The following is a 27,465-nucleotide window of genomic DNA, read 5'->3' on the forward strand; positions in this document are numbered from 1 at the left end:
TGTTACATAGGTAAACACATGCCATGGTGGTTTGCTGCACCCATCAACCCGTCATCTACATTAGGTATTTCTCCTAATGCTATCCCTTCCCTAGCCCCCCATCCCCCATCAGGCCCCAGTGTGTGATGTTCCCTTCCCTGTGTCCATGTGTTCTCATTATTCAGCTCCCACTTATGAGTAAGAACGTGCGGTGCTTGGTTTTCTGTTCTTGTGTTAGTTTGCTGAGAACGATGGTTTCCAGCTTCATCCGTGTCTGGTGTCTTATGTTTCTGAGTAGAACCAGAGGTCAAGGGACCATGTCAAATCTCTCCATTGTTACACCTTAATGCGTATAACAATGTCACGCACCTGGTATTTACCATTAAATACTGATGACATTAATTGCCTGCTAAAGAAGTTAAACTGCTCAATGTAAATAGGACATTGAAAATTTGCAGTCCAGACAGAATTTTTTTGTGTGAGTCTAGTGATTTCTGAGAACCACAAAGCTAATTTAAAACATCTTAGGCAATAACAAATATCTCATGGTATTCATGAGATCAATGACATCATGAAACAGGAAAGTGAACAATAGTCGCGTAAGTTGACACACTTAAAAGAGAGATGGTCTTCCAAGCACGGAGAGCATATGATTTTCCAGGGGTACCACCTTTGCTCAAAAGAGCATGGAAATTCCCCTGTTTGGAATTTGGAATCTGTCCAGAGTCAGATTACCATCCTTCAGAAAAATCAACCTCATTTCTTATAGCCATGCAATGTGGTTAATGATGTTTGCTCTTCCTCTCTTGTAAGCTATTGAGTTATCTTCAAATAGGATGCATTGCATAGGTAACAATGGGATCATGCCAATTACTGTGTAATTGAAGTTAGAGATAGGCCTGCTTAAAATCAAGAACAATAAACATCCATAGAACTGAGATTGCCAGTGTCCCAGATACTTTCAGGTGTGTTATTCCATCCTTAAAACTACCCTTTGTGACAGGTGGTACTTTCCTCAGGAATATGGGACATTCAGGGATATCCACACATATTCTCAGCCATGGGAGAGTCCAGATAGGCTGTGCAGTCTGAAGTTGCTGATAGCTGTCACTCTTGCTGGGGGTCACCTGGCACATTGCTTGCTGCTACTGGGATGTCCACTCAGGGCACAGCAAACCACTGTAGTTTATTAGCACAGCAACAAGCAGTGCTCACTAAGGGCTATGAAGTTGCTGGCTTTGGCCAAGGTCCCAGCTTGCTTTCTGGGGCTGAGACTAAAGGTGTTCACCTTGACAGGGTTCAGGCCATCTTGAGGCCACTCTCTGCTCCTCCAGGAGTGAAGGGCCCACCTTCTTTCCTTCTCAACTCCTCCCATTTTCTCTTCCTCCCCAGGATGCTCTAACTTCCTCCCAAGCTCTTTTTTTTTTTTTTTTTTTTTTTTTTGAGACAGAGTTTTGCTTTGTTGCCAGGCGGGAGTGCAGTGGTATGATCTCGGCTCACTGCAACCTCTGCCTCCTGGGTTCAAGCAATTGTTGTGCCTCAGCCTCCTGAGTAGCTGGGATTACAGGCGCCCGCCACCACGCCTGGTTCTGGTGTTTTGTATTTCAGTAGAGACAGAGTTTCACCATGTTGCCCATGCTGGTCTCAAACTCCCGAGCTCAGGCAATCCGCATTTCTCAGCTTCCCAAAGTGTTAGGATTACAGGCGTGAGCCACTGTGCCCGGCCCCAAGCTCTTGTTTAAGGATGAATCTTATAGGCTGCCTCTTTAGAACCTTGCTTTTTGACTCTTTAAAAACAAACAGACAAACAAACAAAACAAACAAGCACCAAAATGCCAAACTCAGGTTTGGCTTTAAAACGATTGCTATGTGTTTAGCTCAACTGGAAAAACTGAATGAAAAAATATATAGATCATGTATACAATAAGGTAGATTATCAAACATGTACAGCAGAAGGCTCATTTCAGATCAGAAGTTCTACCTTCAGTGTCACAGTGAGGATGGTAGAAATGAAAACATTTTATTCATTTATTTTGCGTGTTGCCTATTTTTTTTCTAATTTTTAAAATACAAGCCGGGCGTGGTGGCTCAAGCCTGTAATCCCAGCACTTTGGGAGGCCGAGACGGGTGGATCACAAGGTCAGGAGATTGAGACCATCCTGGCTAACACGGTGAAACCCCGTCTCTACTAAAAATACAAAAAACTAGCCGGGCGAGGTGGCGGGCGCCTGTAGTCCCAGCTACTCCGGAGGCTGAGGCAGGAGAATGGCGTAAACCCGGGAGGCAGAGCTTGCAGTGAGCTGAGATCCAGCCACTGCACTTCAGCTCGGGCGACAGAGCAAGACTCCGTCTCAAAAAAAAAAAAAAAAAAAAAAATACACATATTGCTTCTTTCTCTATTAATAAAAGGTTATTTTAAATGACTACACTAATACAGTTTGTATTGTGATAAAATATACATGACAAAATTTACCATCTTATCAATTTTTTTTTTTTTTTGAGGTGGAGTCTCTTTCGGTCGCCCAGGCTGGAGTGCAGTAGTATGATCTTGGCTCACTGCAATCTCTGCCTCCCAGGTTCAAGCGATTCTTGTGCCTCAGCCTCCTGTCCTGAGTAGCTGAGATTACAGGCGTGAGTCATCACGCCCGGCTAATTTTTTGCATTTTTAGTAGAGACGAGGTTTCAGCATATTGGTCAGACTGGTCTCAAACTCCTGGTCTCAAGCAGTCCGCCCACCTCGGCCTCCCAAAGTGCTGGGATTACAGGTGTGAGCCACTGTGCCCGGCCCTGTCTTACCAATTTTTAAGAGTACAGTTCAGCAGCATTAAATGTATTCACAATGTTGTGCAGCCATTGCCACCATTCACGTCCAGAATTTTTTTTGGTTTGAAACGGGGTCTCACTTTGTTGCCCAGGCTGGAATGCTGTAGCACAATCACTGCTCACTGCAGCCCCGACCTCCCAGGGTCCAGTGATCCTCCCACCTCAGCCTCCCGAGTAGCTAGGACTGCAGGTGTGCACCACCATGCCTGGCTACTTTTTTAAATTTTTTGTAGAGATGGGCTGGTCTGTGCCCTATGTTGCCTAGGTTGGTCTCAAACTCCTGAACTCAAGTGATCCTCCTGCTTTAGCCTCCCAAAGTGCAGGGATTACAGGTGTGAGCCACAGCACCCGGCCCGGAATATTTTTCATCTTGCAAATCTGAAATACTGTATACATTAAATGCTAACTCCCTATTCGCCCCACCGCTAGTCCCTGACAACCACCATTCTACTTTCTGTCTCTGTGAATTTGACTAGGTACCTTATATAAGTGGAATCCCACAGTCTTTGCTAAGATGCTATTTTTTGTATGTCTGGTTTGTTTTACTTAGCAATAATAATGTCTTCAAGCTTCATCTATGTTATAGCACACATCAGAATTTCCTTCCTTTTTAAGGATAAATAATATTTCATTGGATGGATATACTACATTTTGTTTATCCATTCATCCATTGATGGGTACTTGGGTTGCAGACACATTTTGACTGTTGTGAATAGTGCTGCTATGATCACGGGTGTAACTAATACAGTTTAAAGAATTTACTTAGGAGATAAAAATAAACAGTATTTAGATTTTGGTTATATTCCTATAACTGATTTTCTTTTGACCTAAGCCTTTGGCTGAAGAAAGGAAGGGCCATGGCTGCTGAATTGGGAAAGAAGAGCAGGGAATGAAGTAAAGGGACAGCCACAGACTAAGGGTTAGTGTTCAGAACATACAAGAATTCTTACAAATCAGTAAGGAAAAGATGTGCCACTCGAAAGAAAATGGTCAAAAACTTGAACCGACATTTCATAACAGAGACAATCCAAAATGAAACAATGCTCAACCAAAAAGTAATCAGAGAAATGCAAATTAGAACTACAACAAGATACAATTATGCACCCACCAGAATGGCTAAATCTGTTTTTCAAAGCTAAACAAAGCAAGAAGAACTTACCTATACAGCCAATAGAAGTGAAAAATGGTATAAACCTTTGGAAAATAATTTATTGTTCTCTTGTAAAGTTGAAAATAAATAAACCCCAGGAGCCCGCAGCTTATTTCCTGGGTATATTCTCTGGAAATCTGCATGCACAGATGCACCAGGGTGCAATAATGCTCCTGATAGCATCGCTCATAATAGCCCCAAACCAGAAACAACGGAAAAAGTCATCTGCAACACAATGGATGCATTCATTGTGGTGTATTCATTTGATGGAATACAGAATTACAGCTACACGCACCATGGATGAAACTCACAAATATGATGTTTAGTGAAAAAGTTTAGTGAAAAAAGGCAGAGTCAAAAGATTTCATATGATTGCTTCCATCTGTATAAAGTTTAAATTAGGCAAAAAATAGTATATTTTTAGGAAAGCATGTGTAGGTGGTGCTATGGTTTGGATGCAGTTTGTTTAGCTCTGCCAAGTCTCATGGTGAAATTTAATCCCCAGTGTTGAAGGTGGGGTCTCGTGGGAGGTGTTTGGATCCCTCATGAATGGCTTGGTGCCATTCTCTTGGGAGTGAGTTCTCACTCTCAGTTCCCAAGAGAACTGGTTGTTGAAAAAAGCCTGGAACCTTCTTCCTCACTCTGTCTTGCCTCGTTCTCGCTCACCATGTGAACTGCACACCCTGGCTTCCCTTCCCCTTCTGCCATGAGCAGAAGCAGCTTGAGGTCCCCACCAGAAGCAGATGCTGGTGCCATGCTTCTTGTACAGCCTGCAGAACCATTAACCAAATATCTTTTCTTTATAAATCACCCAGCCTCAGATATTCCTTTGTAGCCACATACACAGACGAAGACAGGTGGTCAATATATAATAGGAAGCAAGGTGTCAACGGGAAGGAAGAGGGTTTTGAGTGGGGAGGAATGTGTGGGACGGGGGACACTGTCCTATCTTCTGACTTAGGTGGTGGCTACTTTATAATTAAAAATATACGTATTTCAAAATAATTATAAAATTCACAGGAAGATGCAAACACTGCGCATAAATGTCTTGTATACCTGTCAATTCCCCCAATAGTTGGATCACGCATAATGATAGTCCAAATTGACATTGGTCCAATGTATGGATCTAGTTCTGTGTCATTTGATGACACAAACAGTTTTGAGTATCTGCCACCACCCACATGATACAGTACTAGTCTATCACCACAAAGCTCCTCGTGTGCATCTCTTTCATAGTTTCCTCCCTCCAGCCCCTCCCGCCGTCCCTAGACCCTGGCAACAACCACTGGTCTATTTTTCTCTTCTATAATTTTGTCATTGGAAATGTTGTATAAATGGAATTGTATAATGCATGACCTTCTGAGATTGGCTTTGTACAATCAGCAGAATCCGCTTGAGATCGACGCATGCTCTTGTCAATAGTTTGTTCCTTTGTGTTGCTGAGTCACATTTCACTGTATGGATGCACCTTTTTTGATGGACATTTCAGTTGCTTCCAGTTTTTGCCTATTACAAATAAAGCTACTATGAGTACTTGTGCATAGGTTTCTGTGTGTATACACATTTTTACTTCTTAAATAATTCCCAAGAGTGCAATTGCTGAGTTTTATGGTAAGTGTATGCTTAGTTTTAAAAGACACCAACACACCATTTTCCAAAGTGACTGCACCATTTTACATTTCCACCAGCAATGTATGAGAAGTGCAATTTCTCTGCATCCTTGCCAGCATTTGCTATTGCTGCTATTACACTCCCCCCACCCCCCCGCCCCCCGTTCTGATACATGTGTAGTGTTAGGTCATCATGGCCTTAATTTGCACTTCCTTAATGGCTGGTGATGTGGAACATTACTGGAGGAGGGGCAGTGTTCTATCTTCTGACTTAGGTAGTGGTTAAACTGTGAATGTTTTGTATTTCACAGTAAAACAGGAAAAGAAGTGGCCGGGCGCGGTTGCTCACGCCTGTAATCCCAGCATTTTGGGAGGTCAAGGTGGGCGGATCACTTGAGGTCAGGAGTTCAAGACCAGCGTGGCCAACGTAGTTGAAACCTTATCTCTACTAAAAATATGAAAGTTAGCCAGGCATGGTGGCGGGCGCCTGTAGTCTCAGCTACTTGGGAGGCTGAGGCAGGAGAATGGCGTAAACCCGGGAGGTGGAGCTTGCAGTGAGCTGAGATCATGCCACTGCACTCCAACCTGGGCGACAGAGACTCCATCTCAAAAAAAAAAAAAAAAAAGAAAGGAAGAGCACTGAGATTCATATTTTGAGATATTATCTCCCTACATCCATTAAAAAAAATAAGGCAACCACGTGTGGGGCACTGAAGTCACCTGGCTAGAGGTAGAGTAGGCAGGCAGTGGACCCCCCCGTGAAGCCTGGGCTATTTTCAGCTGCCCACAGCACCTCCGTGTAAAACAGACTTTCATGAAGCAAATGTCCTTCCAAAGCAGTCTGATGTGGAGTTGTTCAAACACCAAAAAAAAAAAAAAAAATTTATTATGCATATGCATTGCATAGGCGTTTCACGTGCTGCAAAGTGGAACGTTCATATCAGAGTACATGGATGAGAAATGAGAAACTCACACTGCATTTCCAGGTAGTTGGAAAGGCTTTAAAGAAGAAGTAAATTTAACAGCAATTTAAAAGACTCTTTAGATTGTAACTGAGAGGGACTAGGGATGGGGTAGGGAATTGTTACTTGTTATTATAAGCACTTCTGTACTGTGTCTTCATTTAGAAAAGAAGTCTGCTGGACGCAGTGGCTCACGCCTACAATCCCAGCACTTTGGGAGGCTGAGGTGGGCGGATCACCTGAGGTCAGGAGTTCGAGACCAGCCTGGCCAACATGGTGAAACCCCGTCTCTACTAAAAATACAAAAATTAGCTGGGCATTGTGACAAGTGCCTGTAATCCCAGCTACTTGGGATGCTGAGGCAGGAGAATCGCTTGAACCTGGGAGGCAGAGGTTGTAGTGAGCCAAAACTGCACCACTGCACTCTAGCCTGGGTAACAGAGCGAGACTCCATCTGAAAAAAAAAAAAGAAGGAAAAGAAGAAGTCAGAAAAGATAGTGCAAATTTACATAATGTGTTTTGTGTTAGTTTCCTACGGCTGCTGTCACAAAGACCCACAAACTGTATGGCTCGAACAACAGAAATGCATTGTCTCATAGTTTTTGAGGCTAGACGTCTGAGATTAAGGACATTAGATTTCTATATTTTAGAAAGATGCTAATGCAAAAAAAGTTTCTGGAGTCAACTTGCAGTCATCGAGAAATCCAGGCATTAGAAGTACTGCATTTCTTCCTCCCAGACTCTTGGATCACTGAGAATGTATTCCAGCCATTTCTGTTCCTGTACATGGTAACATTTTTTCTTTTTCTCTCATCCTCCTCATTCACTGTTTTTGGCCTAGATACTAGTCATTGAAATTAAACAGCACGCTTATAAGCATTTTACATGAGTTCACCCTTTTACTTCAAATAACACAGTAAGCCTATGAAGTAGGAATGAATAGTATCCCCATTTTGTGGGATAAGGAAACAAAGGCTTGGAGAAGCTCAGTAACTTGCCCCCCCATTTAGGGCTAATTAGCAGTGAGCTGAGCTGTAAACCCAGGTCGTCTGTCATAGAGTCTGTTCCTAGGCACCAGGCTGTACTATTCATCGTGAAATTAAAGCAGTAGCAATTGTTATTATTTCTTTATTTTTATTTTTTAGACAGAGTCTCACTCTGTTGCCCAGGCTGGAGTGCAGTGGCGCAATCTCAGCTCACTGCAACCTCTGCCTCCTGGATTCAAGTGATTCTCATGCCTCAGCCTCCTGAGCAGCTGGGATTACAGGCGTGTGCTGCCAGGCTTGGCTAATTTTTGTATTTTTAGTAGAGTCGTGGTTTTGCCATGTTGGCCAGGCTGGTCTTGAACTCCTGGCCTCAACTGATCTGCCTGCCTTGGCCTTCCAAAGTGCTGGGATTACAGGCATGAGCCATGGATCCCTGAGGTAATTGTTATTTTTTTAATGTAACTTTTATTTTAAGTTGCAGTAGCAATTATCATAGGGTTTTACGTAAATATCTACAAAGTTTCTCCAGTTCCTTGGCATGTGGTAGGTGAGATATGAATGCTGCTTCTCTTTTTTTCTTCCTTATGTCCCTAATCTTTTTTTTTTTTTTTTTCTGACTTGTTATTTTGTAACACAGACATTATTTGGGAGTCATAAAGATTACCATGTTTGTTCAGAAACTCCATAAACCATTGCAGTTGGCAAGTTATTAGAATTTTTCTCTTGCTAGATTGGTAAGTGATCCCAAAGATAAAACTTCCTGAAGAGAATACATGGTTTTTGACAATGCTGTAATATTTCATAGGATCTTAGGCTAGGCTAGCTCTGAGGTCACACAGAAACATGAGCACAGAGGTGTTAATAGGATTTACTTCCATTTCTGAATTCTGACATGGTTCTGAAGTTTTAAAAATGCTATGAACATAATTTTTCCTCCAATTCTATCTCAGGGCAGTGAGTTTTTTTCAGGTCACATCCAAATTTTGGTAGTGTTAACTCGAGGTCTGTTGGAAATTAATCTGAGAATACCTTCTGGAGATGCAGACTGTTGGATCTGGGATTTGTTTTTTACCTACTTACAAGCTGATAAGTGAGCCTGTGCCTGTTTCACGGATGCTGGCACTAGACAAAGATTCCTGTGTCAGAGATAAAAGCCTTTATTATTCATGGCAGAGCAGGCAGCATGGGCGTCAGCATATTTGCTTTGGTTTTCTCTGCCTCCAAGTCCTCTGGGGACGATGCAATGTGACCTAGATGAATGCCACCCATGCGGGTCTGAGATGCCACTAAGAAGCCCTGAGCTTTGCGACCCCACCACTTTCAGAGCAAGCAGTTGGCAGTCTACTGTTTGTCCTGGGGGAGACACCATCTCATCTCTCAAGGTTACTAGCGGAATAAGCAATCCTGAGAAATGACATGGGGAAAAAGAACAGACAGTAATGATAAAACTTTTCATCAAGGCTGTATAAGTGGCAAACCAATCATTAGCGGAGATTGGAAAAGCAATGAAGAGACGGCTCCAGCAATCGGGGTAAACGACAGAGCAATCTGCAAGACTGTTTTCTACAATAACTTGGAAGACAGCAAATGCTACTAATAAACTTTGGGATTTCATTAAGGAAGTCCCCAGGCAGAAAGTTGAAAGTGTCAGCTTGTTGGTCTAAAATATATATATGGTAAGATAGAGGAAGAGAGAGATGAAGTCAAGAAGTAGCTGTTTCATTTGCAAGTAGAATTCAGAGAAAACAGAAAGGATCCAAATCATTACACATTGTATACATGTATCAAAATATCACATGCGCCCCCTGCCCTGCAACGTGTACAACTATGACATATTAATAAAAAAAAAGGATCCAAGATTTGCTGGGTTGGAAGATAAAACTGTTTGATCATCCCTGGTCTCCACAGCTCATAGAAGATTCTCAAAATGAAATGAGACCTGGGGCCGAGTCCCAAATTAAGTGTACAGCTGTGACATCATATTTAAGGTTGCCAAAAGAGTCAAGGCAGCGTCTCCTGAACACCCTCAGTAGACAGGGAAGCATTGTTGCACTCAGCCTGACTTATGACCCAAAGTAGAAAAAGAAGTGTCTAAACAAAAATTACCAATGTGACTTTTGCCACATGAAGATCTGTAGCAAAGTCACAAGAAATCCATGAAAATTTTAAGAGAATTTTCCTGGTAAAAGCACTGCCAGCTTGCACTAAAAGGAACAGACTGTTCAAAATGAAAAAAAAAAAAAAAAATGACCTGTGGGCTCCTGACTTTCTATAGGTAGGAGGCAGACTGAGAAAGCTACTTAGTGGCAAAATGGGCCATTTCTTATAGAAATGAAAAGTTGTCTCAGAGGGCTGAGCTAAGGGCTCCTAGCACAGTGTAGAACCAAGAGCCACTCTGAGATATGAGCTGGGTCGTTCCATGCCAAAGGAACAGCAATGAACCCTTTCCCAGGGCCAGGCATAGTGGCCCACACCTGTAATCCCAGCACTTTGGAAGGCTGAGGCAGGCAGATCACTCGAGGTCAGGAGTTCAAGACCAGCCTTGCCAACATGGTGAAACCCTGTCTCTACTAAAAATTCAAAAAGTAGCCAGGTGCGGTGGCACACACCTGTAATCCCAGCTGCTCAGGAGGCTGAGGCACAAGAATCACTTGAACCTGGGAGGCGGAAGTTACAGTGAGCCGAGATTGTGCCATTGCACTCCTGCCTGGGCGACAAGAGTGAGACTCCATCTCAAAAAACAAAACAACAACAACAGCAACAACAACAAAAAAACAAGAAAAGAACTTTCCCGGCTTCCCGTTTAGGGGGACCTGGCAACATGTGTCCAGCTGTATTTGAGAACTGCCATGGAAAAATGACTTCTATGTCCCTCCATCCTTCCCTTTTGAATAGCATTATTTATTGTGGTTATCCTGCTTTACTATGCGATTTAAGGTATGTGTCGGGTGGAAAACTTGCCTTTTTATTTTGTAGGTGTCCAGACTGAGGGGTGCTGCACCTGAGGATAAGTCCTCCAGGGGCCTCACTTGGACCCAATGCAGATGACTAGCCCTGAGCACGACGCCATAATTGGATGAGGCACTTATGAGGCCCTCGGTGTTCCTAGGGTGGGGCAAGCATACTGTGCATGCGAGAGGAAAATAAATCATTGTGGTCAGATGAAACATGATGGGAGATTGGAAAAAAAAATGGCTGACTTTTTTTGCTGACTTTCTCATCGAGAAGTGGAGTTTTGGGAGCTAAATGATGAGAACACATGGACACATAGAGGGGAATAACACACACTGGGGCCTTTTGGAGGGTGGAGGGTGGGAGGAGGGAGAGGATCAGGAAAAATAACTAAAGGGTACTAAGTTTAATACCTGGGTGATGAAATAATCTGTAGAACAAACCCTCATGATGCAAGTTTACCTATGTAACAAACCTGCACTTGTACCCCTGAACTTAAAATTAAAATTAAAAAGAAAAAAGAAGTGGAGCGTATCCCTCATATTCTCTGAATGTGGACTGGCCCTGTGACCGGCTTGGACCTGTGGAATGCAGCTGCAGTGGTGCTGGGTGGCTTCCTGGACAAGGACGAGGCCTCAGGAGATCTTAGTGTCTGCTCTCTTCCTCTTTGTATGCCACGCTAATGTGAAAAGCCCACTCTGACCTGCGGGAGACACGCGGCTCAGTCAAAAGCCAGAACCAACCACCAGACATAATGAGGTCAGTTTATTCCATCCAACCCTATGGAGATGCAAGATAACTGCACCTACGTTAGTGACCTCAGCAGAAAACCTGACTGACATAGCCACCTGCTATGGTTTCAATATTAGTCCCCACTGAAACTCATGTTGACACAGTCCCCACTGCAACCATATTAAGAGAGTGGGGAATCTGACTGTGGCATTTGAGAAGAGGGACCTTTGGGAAGTAATGAGGATTAGATGAAGTCATGAGGATGGGGAATTAGTGACTTTATAAGAGGAGAAAGAGAGTCCTGAGCTAGCATGCTCAGCCCCTTGCTGCGGGATGCCCTGAACCGCCTTGGGACTCTGCAGAGTCCTCACCAGCAAGAAGGCCTTTACCAGATGCAGCCCTTCACCTGAGGCTTCCCAGCTTCCAGAACGGTAAGAAATGGATTTCTTTTCTTTATGAATTACCCAGTCTCAGGCATTTAGTTATAGCAACAGAAAATGGACTAGGATGCCACCCAGATTGCTGACCTACAGAATCATGAATGACAAAAAAGAGTTGATTTGAGCCACTAAGTTTCAGTGTGGATCGTTATGGCCCCAAAAGTAACCAGTATAAAAGCTTTTGATGCAAATTCACCACAGGCATAAAAATCCTTCCAGAAGAGCCTCCCAAGGACTTTGGGAAACTGAGGTAGTACCACTAAAAGCTGTCCATATAGACCTTATTATTTAATAGTTGTGCTCTTAGGTATACGCAATAGAAATTTGTGCATGTACTCACCAAAACACATGTAAAATAAGGTACACAGCAGCAATTTATAATAATCCTAAACTGGTAGCACCCCCAGTTTCCACCAACAGTAGAACAGATAAATCAGTTGTGATATATTTATACAGTAGAATGCTATACAGAAAGAAAATGCACAGATACACCTCACAAACATAATGTTAAGTTAAAAAAAGCCAAACACAAAAGAAAGCATATTGTGTGGTGAACAATCAGGATAACGGATATCTTTGCAGTGAAGGACTAATGACTAGGAGGTGGCCCATGTAAGCTTCTGAGGGGCTGGTAGTTTTCTATTTCTTGACATTGGTGGAGATTACAAATGTGTGTTCATTTTGTGAGAACTCATGGAGCTGTAAACTTACGATTTATGAAGTTATTTGTATGTATTTTATACTTCAATAAAAACATTTCTTTTTTTAAAAAGAGAATCCCAAGATTAATAAAGGAATTTGAGAAAGGACAAAATTCACGTTTTTTTTTTTTTAAATACAAAATCTGGAATTTCCAATTTGTTTATCCCAGTGTCTTCAGGAAGGAATTCACTTTGATTTTGTCTTATATTCTCTCTGTTGAAACAATCCCCAGTGATCTGGTTGCCATTTGATAAACTCTTCTCTCTTATACCTGAGTCCTATTTTTATTTCAGTAATAGTTATCAAGTATGACTAACATCCTTTAATAACTATTATATGTTATGAATTTCAGGAGAAAACACATTTGCCACTGAGGATTTTGGATGATATCATCTTGTAGCCAAAGCAAAAGTTGTGGGAGGAAGCAGCAGAAGATGAAGACGAAACAGGTTGGGGCTGATTACAAAATACCATGAAGGTATGCAAGATTTCACACTTTATGCAAGAATTAAAAAAGACAACCGTTATATCTGGATTTTACAAAAATCATGAGATAGCTGAGTTTAAAATGGCATAGTAAGAGAGTTCTCTTGCAGTCTCATCTCTAAAAATGCCACCATACAAAAATAAATAGAAAAGAAAACTCCATGTTTGAATAAACGAGGGGACAGCTGTAGTGCAGAAGCACAGTGGATGGGGGAGGGTGGCCAAATTCAGTGACGATGGTAAAACATAGGCTTGATGTCCACAGAAGGTGCCTGGAGTATAGATCGCTCAGAATGTCAGCAGAGCAAGACAGACAATATGTAATTTGGAATGAAGGGAAACACACAGACCCACCATGTTTGCTAGAAGCAGTTTGCCAGTGGAGTGGAGGAAACTGCATCACATGCAGTGCCAAAGTTATTAGTCTGGATTTCCTGGGGGAAAAGTGGACACTGAAAAATCCTCCTGCAACCCAAAACCTCACTCAGGGAACCTAATTGTGATTCTGATACTCCGGAAATTATTCCCCGGCCCGTCTTCCATGATATTTCTGCAATTATTTGATATAAAAAGAACTGAATAATTCAACAATGACCACTAAGAAAAATTAGACATTTGTAACTTGTAACCTGCAACAAATTGTAGCAACTAGTAATGCGAACCATACAATGATACTATAATTAAAAAAGTGGGGAAAGGAGGAACACGAATGCTGGCTGAAAAAACACGCTCAGAAAAATGTTACCGCAAAGCAAGTGAATGTTGCGGCCAAACAGCACCATTCAAAACCTAAAAAGGAAAAAGAAGTAATGTTTGATTCAATTGTGTCTATAAAACAAGAGCTTAAAGAAGAAATATAGGAAATTCAGGAAAAATATAGCAGGGCAACATAAGGAGATGAAACATAAACTAACAGACTAAAGGGAAGAAGAAAAAATACATATTCACTATTACAGAAATAAAAGCATCATTAAAAGTAGCTCAAAGGAGCATATAGATGGCATATTGAGAAAAGCAAACAAAATGTAATGTAAATGGGCACACTTAAGAAGGATTAGAGAGAAACTGATCTATGAAGACAAAAGATGTTTAATATATGCATAAGAGGTGTACATGACAAAGATAAAAATAATGGAACAGAAAAAAATTGGAAGATATTTAAATGTTAAGGCTGGGTACGGAGTAATCCCAGCACTTTGGGAGGCTGAGGTGGGCAGATCACTTGAGGCCAGGAGTTGGAGACCAGCCTGATCAACATGGTGAAACCCTGTCTCTAGTTTAAAAAAAAAAAAAAAAAAAAATTAGCCAAGTGTAGTGACACATGCCTGTAATTCCAGATACTCTGGTGGCTGAAGCAGTAGAGTTACTTGAACCTGGGAGATGGAAGCTGCAGTGAGCTGAGATCACACGACAGCACTCCAGCCTGGGCAACAGAGTCTGTCTCAAAAAACAAAAAGATATTTAAATGTTTAATAAACATTTCCAGGAGTAAAAGGAAATTTGAATGTGCAGTTGTCCCAGAAAATTAGAAAAAAAATTCCATATATTTATTTAGTAGAAATAGAAGACATGAATCTGCAGTTTGAAGGGACCCAACTTATTGAAAAAATTGATACAGACTAATCAAGAGCAGTAACATCTGGTAAAGTTACCAGTCTACAAAGATGAAGCCAGAGACCTTGGCATTTTGGTGGGGAGGAAATGCTTGAGCCACCTCTAAGGGGGAAACATAAGGCTGGCCTCTGACTCTTCAGGAAACATTCAGTGTTAGAAAACAATGGAGTTTTGCTCACAAAGCTTAGAGAAAGAGAGTGTGACAAACATTTTTTTTTAAAACCGAGCTAAAATTTTCCAATATAAAGGCAACATACAATTTTTTTTTTTTTTTTTAAATACAGAGTCTCACTCTGTTACCCAGGCTGGATTGCAGTGGTGTGATCTCAGCTCACTGCAACCTCTGCTTCCCAGGTTCCTGTGACTGTCGTGCCTTAGTCTTACGAGTAACTGGGATTATAGGCGCATGCCACCACGCCCAGCTAATTTTTGTATTTTTGGTAGAGAAGGGGTTTCACCTTGTTGTCCAGGCTGGTCTTTAACTCCTGGCCTCAAGCTATCCATCCGCCTCAGCCTCCCAAAGTGCTGAAATTACAGGCGTGAGCCACTGCACCTGGCCCCCATACAAATATTTTTTAGTCACCCAGGATGCAAGTACTATAGCCTTTTTTTTTGAGATGGAGTCTTGTTCTGTTTCCCGGGCTGGAGTGCAGTGGCATGATCTTGGCTCACCACAACCTCTGCCTCCCAGGTTCAAGCTATTTCTCCTGCTTCAGCCTACCGACTAGCTGGAACTACAGAAGCGTGCCACCATACCTGGCTAATTTTTGTATTTTTGTAGAGATGGGGTTTCCCTATGTTGGCCAGGCTGGTCCCGAACTTCTGACCTAGTGATCCGCCTGTCTTGGCCTCCCAAAGTGCTGGGATTACAGGCGTGAGCCACTGCACCCAGCCTAAGGACTATAGCTTCTGTGAGCCCTTCTTAAAGAAACTACTATAGACAAACTTCAGCCAAATAAAAGCTCAATGAAAAAATTGCAGTATAACATCAATTCTACTTGCAGGATTCAGACCAAAACAGATCTCATGTTATGGTTGAAGATGAAAAGTTAAATCTGTAAATTCTGATGATGTAGAAGTGATGTAGCTATTAAAATTGTGGAGGGTGAGGTAGTGAGAAGGTATGAGATGACCTAAATACTATGATTTCTTTAATAGTTAGAGATACAAGAAACATTGAAATCTGGTATAAAAATAACAGATGGCAAATATATTTAAGGATAAAAGTAAATATTAAGACAATAAACAAAAATCAGATAATATGGGAATGTGGAAACAAAGGAAATATACTAACATTATTGTTCATAATGGGAGTAATTAGTACTGTCTAAAAATAGATGATTAAGTATTAAACAATTATAACTATCAAAAACTTTGTAACAATAAACGCCTCTAAGATGGAGAACTGGGTACCTGGGAAGACAGGAGAAACATATTTTTCTTTTGCTTTGAGACAGAGTCTTGCTCTGTCATCCAGTCTGGAGCGCAGTGATGTGATCTCAGTTCACAGCAGCCTTGACCTCCAGGGCTCAGGCAATCCTCCCACCTCAGTCTCCCGAGTAGCTGGGACTACAGGGCTCATGCCACCACTCCTGACTAATTTTTTATTTTTTGTAGAGACGAGGTCTCCCTATGTTGTCCAGGCTGGTCTCGAACTCCTGAGCTTAAGTGATCCTCCTGCCTCAGCCTTCTAAAGTGGTGGGATTACAGGTGTGAGCCTCCGTGCCCAGCCAAGACATATTTTTCAATGTATATCCTTATACCTTTTAAAATTTGTACCATGTTCATATATTAGCTACTAAAACAATAGAAAAACACAAAATAACAAAAAAGGTGAAATTATAAATGTAAACAGAACAAAGTCACCAGATTTTCCAATTATCATAAAAAACACACCAGGCCAAGTATGGTAGTTCATGCTTGTAACGCTAGCACTTTGGCAGGCCGAGGCGGGAGGATCGCTTGAGGCCAGGAGTTCAAGACCAGTCTGGGCATCATAATGAGATCCTATCTCTACAAATATTAAAAAATTAGCCAGGTGTGGTTGTGCCCACAGTAGTCCTAGCTACTTGGGAGGCTGAGGTGCGAGGATCCCTTGAGCCCAGGAGTTTGAGGCTGCAGTGAGCTATGATCACTCCAGTGTACTCAAACCTGGGTAAAAGAGCAGAGCCTGTATCAAAAGCAAGACAAAACAAAACGAAACAGCACACACACCAAAACTATAAAGAAATCACGGCCTATAGAAAGTATTTTTTAAGGCAACAAAAATATTAAAAGCATAACAAAATAGGATGACAGAACTAAGATCAAACGTACCTCCCATGTTTACATAGGTGGGTTAATCTCGCCTGATAACAATAAAAAGACTGATTGAATTACTATGGAAGACCCAACTATCTGTTGTATACAAGAAACATCTGAAACAAAGTGGAGCAGAAAAGTTGGGAATAAAAAGATGAGCAAAGGCATTAACTTAATATCAATTATTAAAAGGCTACACCCTTGGCCGGGTGCAGTGGCTCACGCCTGTAATCTCAACACTAACACTGGAGACCAAGGCAGGCAGATCACTTGAGGTCAGGAGTTCGAGACCAGCCTGGCCAACACGACAAAACCCCCACCTCTACTAAAATACAAAAATCAGCTAGGCGTGGTGGCATGCCTCTAATCCTAGCTATGTGGGAGGCTGAGGCAGGAGAATTGATTGAACCCAGAGGCAGAGGTTGCAGTGAGCCAAGACTGCATTACTGTACTCCAGCCTAGGTGACAGAGTAAGACTCTGTCTCAAAAAAAAAAAAATTAAAAGGCTACACCCATGGAATATTGTTAGCAGGTGAGACTTCCTGACTAGCTAGGATTACAGGCCACCACACCTGGCTAAATTTTGTATTTTTAGTAGAAATGGGTTTTCACCATGTTGGCCAGGCTGGTCTGGAACTCCTAACCTCAAGTGATCCAGCCGCCTCAGCCTCTCAAAGTGTTGGGATTACAGGCGTGAGCCACTGCGCCCGGCCTTAATTTAGATCTTTTCAATTAGGAAAGAGTTGGAATTTTCTGGTACGTATATTGGGCATTTGTAACTCTTACTTTCTTAATTGTTATTCAATGACTTTGACTATTTTTCTTCAATCCATTATATTGTAACAAAAAAAAATATGTAAGTATTGAATGTCAATGAACTTTTCAAGCATCAAGAAGTATGTAGGACTGGGTGCAGTGGCTCACACCTGTAATCTCAACTTAGGTTGCTGGGTTTCAGTTTAGTTAAAGTATAGTTGCACAGCCCTTTGGGAGGTTGAGGTGAGCGGATCACCTGAACTCAGGAGTTTGAGGCAAGCCTGTACAAAACGGTGAAATCCTGTCTCTACTAAAAATACAAAAACTAGCTGGGTATGGAGGTGTGCACCTGTGGTCCCAGCTACTTGGGAGGCTGAGCTGGGAGAATCACTTGAGCCGAGAGGTTGAGGCTGCAGTGAGCTGTAATTGCACCAGTACACTCCAGGCTGGGTGACAGAGTAAGACCCTGACTAAAAAAAAAAATAAAATAAAAGACGTACCTAGATTTTGTTTAATTATCGTCTCAACTTTGGAAGGGCATAGTGACCTGAAAAAAGCTGCACAAGCTTGCCATTCAGATTTTCTTTCCTAAAGAGATGCTGACAAGTATTAAATAGCAAAGAACAGATGTGATTCCCTTCAGGCTCCATGTGCCTAATTAGGAAATTCTAAATCATCTAGGAAAAGGCAAGGGAAAAGGGCTGCTCTGCATCTTTCTCCCCTTACTGCCTTTTGTACCATTTCTGCTACAAGAGTGAGGGTCAAATTGTCTTGATAACTAAATCTAGGCACGGCAGGAAAGCAAGAAGCAGAGTTAAGTCATGATAGAAAACCTTTCATACTCCCCTATACTGTCTTTATTGAATGCACGAAAACATGAGTAAATGCATCTTTGAAGGGTGCAGAAAACTTAGGTTGCTGGGTTTCAGTTTAGTCAAAGTATAGTTGCACAGCCAGGAGTGACCTTTAGAGAATAACATTGGTAGGAAGGCTTCTACAGCAGCTTGTTGAATGGACTTATGTTCTTAGCCTCACTTATTTTTAATTATTACATTATTACATTTTATTGTAGGTATTTAATAAGTTCTTGATAAATACAGATTAATGACAAATCTCATTGCCATTTTACAATTCTCATTAAGAATATATTTGAGATTATTCATTATTCTTTTCACTTTATTGATAAGGAAGCAGTGCCCAGAGACTCGTCAAAGTTCATACAGTTAGCAATGAGATTAACCAGGCCTGGAACCAGAGACTCTAAATCCATGTCTTTCTCTCAATGCTGTATACAACCGTAATTTCCACTAGATTACTGCCTTGCTTCCTAATAATTATGTTAAGCTCGAATTCTTCAGTCTGCTGTTAAAGGTTCTCCAGAATTCGGGTTAACCTTATCTTCCAGTCTTTTTGTTTTCTGAGACAGTCTCACTCTGTTGCCCAGGCTGGAGTGCAGTGGCGCACTGCAACTTCCGCCTCCCAGGTTCAAACGATTTTCCTGCCTCAGTCTCTCAAGTAGCTGGGTCTACAGGCACATGCCACCATGCCTGGCTAATTTTCAGTTTTTCAGTAGAGATAGGGTTTCGCCATGTTGGCCAGGCTGTTCTCTCTTGACCTCAAGTGATCCGCCCACCTTGGCCTCCCAAGGGTTGGGATTTCAGGCGTGAGCCACTGCACCCAGCCTGAATGTTCTTGTATATGGCTTTTTGTGGATATATATTTCTTGGGAGGATTCCTAGGAGTGAAAATACTGGACATTATGCTCATTAAAATTCCTAGACAGAGAAACCTTGAATTCTGGGCAGTTGTGGCACTTACCTAGCTCAGAACTACTTTACGAGATTATGATGGAATTCTGAACTCTCCTTGTATTTATTTACAAGAAAATTAATCACTATTAAATTATCAGGATATCATTAACATGTACCTAATATATACTCTGGGCACCTTGCATCATACATCATCTCCTATGCTGTTATTTACCAGCTATTCAACCTTGGGCAAATTACTTAGACTTCCCGATCGTCTGTTTCCTTATATGGAAAATAAGGATTAAAAAGAGCACCTACTTTGGAGAGTTTTTGTGAGAATTAAATGAAATAGTGCACATAAAGTCCTTATTAAATCGTCTGATACATGCAAGTCCTCAAAATATTAACTCATAATAATCATTATATGACATCTTACAACAACCCAATGAGAATTACTACTAATTTTCAGAAGCAATAAACAATTTGTTTTATTATGGTTACAGACTGAAGAGTGGGATGCAAATTTAGGTCTACTTTGGCCCCTAAATTTGGCACCAGGCTGGGCACGGTGGCTCACGCCTGTAATCCCAGCATTTTGGGAGGCCGAGGCAGGCGGATCACCTGAGCTCGGGAGTTCGAGACCAGCCTGGCCAACATGGTGAAACCCTGTCTCTACCAAAAATACAAAAACTAGCCAGGTGTGGTGCTGCATGCCTGTAATCCCAGCTACTCGTGAGGCTGAGGCATGGGAATCACTTGAACCTGGGAGCTAGAGGTTGCAGTGAGCCAAAATCGTGCCACTGTACTCCAACCTGGGTGATACAGCGAGACTTTGTCTCAAGAAAAAAAAAAAAAAAAAAAAAAAGGCACCAAAGCCTGAGCCTGTTCCACTATATCATTTTGATGAGATAGATTTTTTCCATAGAGCATGTCATTTAATCTTTTTTTTTTTTTTTCCTGGTTCAGGGTCTGGCTCTGTCAGCCTGAAGTGCAGTGGCACATTCTTGGCTCACTGCCACCTCTGCTTCCTTGGTTCAAGTGATCCTCCCACTTCAGCCTCCCCAGCAGCTAGGACTACAGGTGTGTGCCACCATGCCTGGCTAGTTTTTGTATTTTTTGTAGAGACGGGGTTTCCTCCATGTTGCCCAGGCTGGTCTCAAACCCCTAGACTCAAGTGATCTACCTGCCTCAGCCTCCCAATGTTCTGGAATTACAGGCATGAACCACCATGCCTGGCCTCATTTCATCTTCACAGCAGTTCTGTGAATGATTTCTGCCAATTTGAAAAGAACAAGGAGGCTTTGATGGAAAGAAAATCATCAACCAGAAAAAAAAGTGGTATGAGACAACGTCTCAGAGAAACTTGGAATATGATTTCGTTTGCTGCGGTTTTTCTCCAACAAAACACAGATACCCAGAAATCTTTTCGAGCTTTCCCGGGTTCCATGGGGTTAGTCTGCCAGTAAAGGTAGGATTGAGGTGGATTTTTTTTTTTTGTAACTTTTCTAAAAATTTACCAGTAGATTTCAGTTCTCTCTTCTTTCTTCTCTTTCTAGTGCAACTGGTCCGCTATTTTAATCACAGCAGGATTACAAATGGCACACTCAGAGAGTGTGGGAGATTTTAATAAAGGAATTATTTATACAAGGGTGGGCAGAGTGAAGGCAAACCCACAAGGCAGAGTAAAGGACCGTGGGGATGAAGAGTGGGAAGGTGCTCCCGCCCCTGCATCTGCAGATGCCTTGGAAGGGCACGGCTCTGGGTGTACCATGGAGAAAATAGTTCTGTCTGTAGGAGAGGACTGCCCGGCAGTGTGTCCCTTGGTGGAGGGACTCGAGATGTTTGTGATGTCCTGGCAGAGGACATCAGGGAACCCCGACCTCCCTGCCTTTCTCGGGTCTGTGAAGGATGTGCAGGTGATGGGGACACACTCTGCATGTGACTAGTGCAGTCAGATATTTCAATGCACATTTTACAGATGTGGAAGTAGACTCAGAGAGTCTTAATAACTTGCCCAAGGTCGTAGAGCTAGGAAGTGAAAGAATTGAGATTTCATTGTGGGTTCAGGCCAGTGCTTCTTAACACTGGCTGAATGTAAGTATCACCTGGTATATATCACTTCAGTATTTTGAGAAAATACTGAAGTGTGAGCCCCATGCTCCGAGATCCTGATGTAATTGGTCTGGCTTGGGGCCCAGGCAGTGTATTAAAAGCTCCCCAGATGATTCTAATGTGCAGCAGGGGTTGAAAACCATGGTTTGGTTGAACTCCAAAATCTGTGCTGTATTTACTGTAATATGAGCGGCTATGGGCATAGGGCTAGTGACAGAGAAGTCACTGAACTGAGGAAACCCACTGTCTTATGCTAAGAATACCATCATAATATGGTGAAACCAGGGAGTGCCCTGAGATGCTGGAGGCAGTTGGAGGAGTGAGGGGAGACTCCTCAGAGGAGTTAAAGCTTATACTGAGCTGGGTGGCAGTGACAGTAACAATACTTACTTAGTGTGGTTTTCATAGGCAAGCCATTACTCCAAGTACTTATTAGTAGTAGCTAATTTTATTCTTATTCACCACCCTATGAATAGGTACTATATTGTCAGTAATTTATTTATGATCTATTAGTTCAATTAATATTTTATTAATGTTTTGTCCATTTTACAGATAAGAGTGCTAAGACAGAGGTTAAGTGTTAAAGACATACCTGAGATGGGGTAATTTATAAAGAAAAGAGGTTTAATTGATTTACAGTTCCACCTGGCTGGGGAGGCCTCACAATCATGGCGGAAGGCAAAGGAGGAGCAAAGTCATGTCTTCCATGGCGTCAGGTAAGAGAGAGAGAGCATGTGTAGGGGAACTCCCTTTTATAAAACCGTCAGATCTCATGAGACCTGTTCACTATCGTGAGAACAGCATGGGAACGACCTGCCCCAGTAGTTCAATTGCCTTCCATAGCGTTTCTCCCACAACACGTGGGAATTATGGGAGCTACAATTCAAGATGAGATTTGGGTGGGGACAGAGCCAACCCATATCAAGTGTCTTGCTTGAGGTCACACACAGATATAGGTGGGTTTAAACCCAAGCATTTTGACTTGAGGGGCCATCTGTGTTAACACTATTAACATAGATGAGGCTGGGGGTCGGGGAGAAGAGGAAAGACGGAGGGTAGAGAACGTGGTGTTCTAGGCAGAACCTAAAGCAGGTGAAAGATGGAAGCAGTCAGACAGAGAGAGCATTTAGTGGATCTTTGCTGGAGCTTGGGGTGAGTGGGGGGGGGGGGGGGGGGGGGGACAGGGGGCAGGGGTAGTGCATTTCCCAGAATGGGGTTGCATCATGTGCCTTATTCTAAAGGCAATAAGCAGCCAGAAGAGAGTGACTTGGTCAGATGATCTGCTGGTACCATTTACAGTGGGGATCATTGCAGAAAACCTGTGTACACCAAGGCCAGCAGCAGCAAGGGGTTCTGGGGAGGCATCTGTGCTCTTCAGAGTGGGTCACTGACAGACCCCGGCACCTGTGTGACATTTAGAATATACCCAATGCCAGAGAACCTGGGCAGCAGCCCAGAGGGAGCCCCAGCCACGAGGTGAAAGCTCTGGCCTAAGGATCAGCCCTCCTCCTGGTTCTCTGGCACCAGGATTCTCTATGCAGCCATAAAAAAGGATGAGTTCGTGTCCTTTATAGGGACATGGATGCAGCTGGAAACCATCATTCTCAGCAAACTATCACAAGAAAAGAAAACCAAACACTGCATGTTCTCACTCATAGGTGGGAATTGAACAATGAGCTCACTTGGACTCTGAAAGGGGAACATCACACACCGGGGCCTATTATGGGGAGAGGGGAGGGGGGAGGGATGGCACTGGGAGTTATATGTGATGTAAATGACGAATTGATGGGTGCTGACGAGTTGATGGGTGCAGCACACCAACATGGCACAAGTATACATATGTAACAAACCTGCACATTGTGCACATGTACCCTAGAACTTAAAGTATAATAAAAAAAAAAAGAAAAAAAATTCTGTGAAAAGTGGGAAGAGATCCTCTCTCACGTTGAGAGAGTGGGTGAGGCAACTCACAGTGCAGTGGGTTTAACTGACTTAGAAAAACGAAGGAATGTGAAGTTTCTCATATTTGAGTACTGAAGAATAAAAGTCTCATTTTGCCACTGAAAGGAGATGTGTATTAGTCCATTTTCACACTGGTATAAAGAACTTCCCCAAAGTGGGTAATTTATAAAGGAAAGAGGTTTAACTGACTCACAGTTCCACGTGGCTGGGGAGGCCTCCAGAAACTTACAATCATGGTGGAAGGCAAAGGGGAAGCAAGATACCTTCTTCACAAGGTGGCAGGAAGGAGAAGTGCCGAGTGATGGGGGAAGAGACCCTTATAAAGCCATCAGATCTCGTGAGAACTCACTGTCATGAGAACAGCCTGCGGGAAACCACCCCCATGATTCAATTACCTTCATCTGGTCTCTCCTTCAACACGTGGGGATTATGGAGATTATAATTCGAGATGAGATTTTGGGTGGGGACATGACTGAATTATATCAAGAAGGAAACATTAAAAAAAAAATAGAGATGGGGTCTCACTGTGTTGCCCAGGCTGGCCTTGAACTCCTAGCTTCAAGCAATCCTCCTGCCTCGGCTTCCCAAAGTGCTGGGATTACAGGTGTGAGCCACTGCACCCTTTTTTTTCTTTTTTTTTCAGAGCCTGGAGGAAAGGATTCGAGGGTAGGATTGATGGAATGAATTTTCCAGTGGAGGACAGACTTGGAGGCTGAAATCTCAGCACAAAGAAATTTAGGATCTGGCAGCAATGTGGTTGAGGTAAGGGAAAAGGAATATGAAGTCAGATTGATGACATCAGTATCAATTGAAACTGTGTAGGTAAATTCTAGGTTTTGCAAAAATCCTCATCAGGAGGAAGAAAATGGCAACAATCCATCCCCACCCCGCTTCCTCTACATTACCTTCCCCTCAAGTATCAGCGGATTATACCTGACAATAGCTTGGTGGTAAATGTGTAATTACATTTGTTTATTTATTTCTAGTCTTCACAGCCAATGAGACTGGTTTCCATCTAGGCTTCCTAGCTTAATGAAATCAATGAATTAAAAGCTTAAATCTGTAGTTTGGTTTAAACTTCTTTCTCAGCTCACAGGGTATCTCGGTCCTTGGACCTCACCCCAGGGATAGAGAGATTTTTTTTCTTTTAAATGAATTGATTGGATGTAGGTTTAAGGACTGTGTGAACAGACCTTTCCACATAAAATAATAAAAGTGATATTGACACTGGCTCTGAGACTGGAGCCTTGTGGCTTTGCTGAAGAGTATTAAGAAGAGCAGACTGCAAAGGCCTGAGGCCACAGAAACTACTTAAGAATTATAAGTGGCCTATTTTACCCACAAAAACAACCAGGGAAACATTTTAATCTTCTTCTTGAGTCCAAAATAGAGATCTGATTTTATCTCCTCAAGGCAGAATAATTTCATATGGCCATAAATAAGCAAAAGGGCTTTCCTTTTGCTCCAACTAATTGCTATAGAATAGCTGAGCTTTTTCCTACATGGATAGAAAGGTAGAAAGAACAGCATAAAAAGCACCAGTTTCTTACCACCTGGAATTAATGTAGGATATTTTTGTCACATGTATCTTTTTATTTTTATAATGAAAGGAAGTATTATGGAGAAAACTTAAGTCAGGACCTTCCCCTCAAGTATCAGCGGATTATACCTGACAATTGCTTGGTGGTAAACATGTAATTACATTTGTTTGTTTATTTCTAGTCTTCACAGCCAATGAGACTGGTTTCGATCTAGGCCTCCTAGCTTAATGAAATCAATGAATTAAAAGCTTAAATCTGTACTTTGGTTTAAACTTCTTAGCTCACAGGGTATCTCAGTCCTTGGACATCGCCCCAGGAATAGAGAGAATTTTTTTCTTTTAAATGAATTCATTGGATGTAGGCCCCTAGGCCACAAACCGGTACCTATTAGGAATGGGGGGGCCACACAGCAGGAGGTGAGTGGCAGGCGAGTGAGCTTTATTACCTCCTGAGCTCCACCTCCTGTCAGATCAGCGGTGGCATTAGATTCTCATAGGAGTGCAAAGTCTATTGTGAACTGTGTGTGCGAGGGATCTAGGTTGCGCACTCCTTATGAGAATCTAATGCCTGATGAGCTGAAGTGGAACAGTTTCATCCTCAAACCATTCCCCTCATCTATGGAAAAATTGTCTTCCGTGTAACTGGTCTCTGGTGCCAAAAAGATTAGGGACCCCTGCCTTAAGCAACATTTGACCTTGTGTCTGATTTGTCTCAGTCATGTTCCCGCCACCACCACCACCACCACCACCACCACCATGAGTTTTGTAGGTATCCTTTCAATTAATTCTATAATTTCTTTTCATATGCATCTATATAGGTTGTGAGTATTCTTTTTTTCTTTTCTTTCTTTTTTTTTTTTTTTTTTTTGAGATGGAATCTCACTGTTGCACAGGTTGGAGTGAAGTGGCACAATCTCAGCTCACTGCAGCCTCTGCCTCCTGGGTTCAGGAGATTCTCCTGCCTCAGCCTCCTGAGCATCTGGGACTACAGGCGCCTGCCACCATGTCTGGCTGATTTTTGTAGAGACAGGGTTTCACCATGTTGGCCAGGCTGGTCTTGAACTCCTGACCTCAGGTAATCCACCTGCCTCGGCCTCCCAAAGTGCTGAGATTACAGGCGTGAACCACTACGCCCAGCCCAGGCTGTGAGTATTCTTAATCCAAAAATCTGAAATCCAAAATGCTGCAAAGTGCAAAACTTTTCGAGTGCTGACATGACACTCAAAGGAAATGCTTGTTAAAGCATTTCAGGTTTTGAATTTTGGGGTTAAAGATGCCTAGTAGTTAAGTATGATATTCCAGAATTCTAAATATTCAAAAACCTGAAAAAGTCTGAAATTCTAAACACTTCCGGTCCCAAGTGTAAGGAATGCTCAACTGGTATGTATGTATGTATATGTGTGTGTGTGTGTATTTACATAAATATAAATATAAATATGCACAACCAGTAGGTAATATTGTTTTGTGAGTGGATTGTTGCTTTCAGTGTACATAAATAGTGTCATGCAAGACATATTCATCTACATGTTGATTTTTCCACTCGACATTATTTTTCAAACATAGTATGTTCATACAAATAGATTTAGTTTATTGCTTTTAACAGCTTTATAGTCAACATACCATATTTTATTCAGTTTCCATCTTTAACAGCCTCATTATTATAAATAATACTGCAATAAACATCCTTATATATGTTTTCTTGTGCAAATGCATGGTGGCTTTCTGTAAAAATGGAATGGCTAGGCTGTAGTATGTGGACATTTTCCATTTTTTTAAGCACCTATTGATATGATCTGGCTCTGTGTCCCCACCCAAATCTCGTCTTGAATTGTAATTCAAATAGTAATTCCCACATGTTGGGGGAGGGACCTCTTGGGAGGTGATTGAATCATAGAGGCAGTTCCATCATGCTGTTCTCATGATGGTGAGTGAGTTCTCGTGAAATGTGATGGTTTTGTGAGGGGCTTCTCCCCTCTTCTCTCTGCACTTCTCTCATTCTTCTCCTTCCTGCTGCCATGTGAAAAGGACATGTTTGCTTCCCCTTCTGCCATGATGGTAAGTTTCCTGAGGCCTCCCCAGCCATGCTGAACTGTGAGTCAGTTAAACCTCTTTCCTTTGTCAATTACCTAGTCTTGAGTATATCTTTATTAGTACCATGAGAACGGACTAATATACCCACCAATGTTTCTATCCCAATTTACTCTTCTTCCAGAGGTATCTTAGACTGTCAGTGACCCATTTCCCTCCATACATGTAATCTGGAATCATCTAAACTCAGACTGTCTACAGTCTTCCCATCAAGCTCATAATAAAACATGAACTTGTACACTGGTCAACAAGCTCTACAGCCAGGCCCTTTTCCTCACTCCAACTTTAGCCTCACCTCTAAATGCTCATGCTGCTCCAGCTATGCTGATTTTCTCTTTCTTTCTTTCTTTCTTTCTTTCTTTCTTTCTTTCTTTCTTTCTTTCTTTCTTTCTTTCTTTCTTTCTTTCTTTCTTCCTTTCTTCCTTTCTTCCTTTCTTTCCTTTCTTTCCTTTCTTTCCTTTCTTTCCTTTCTTTCCTTTCTTTCTTTCTTTCTTTCTTTCTTTCTTTCTTTCTTTCTTT

The sequence above is a fragment of the Piliocolobus tephrosceles genome, chromosome X (assembly GCF_002776525.5).
Source record: "Piliocolobus tephrosceles isolate RC106 chromosome X, ASM277652v3, whole genome shotgun sequence".
Lineage (NCBI taxonomy): Eukaryota > Metazoa > Chordata > Mammalia > Primates > Cercopithecidae > Piliocolobus > Piliocolobus tephrosceles.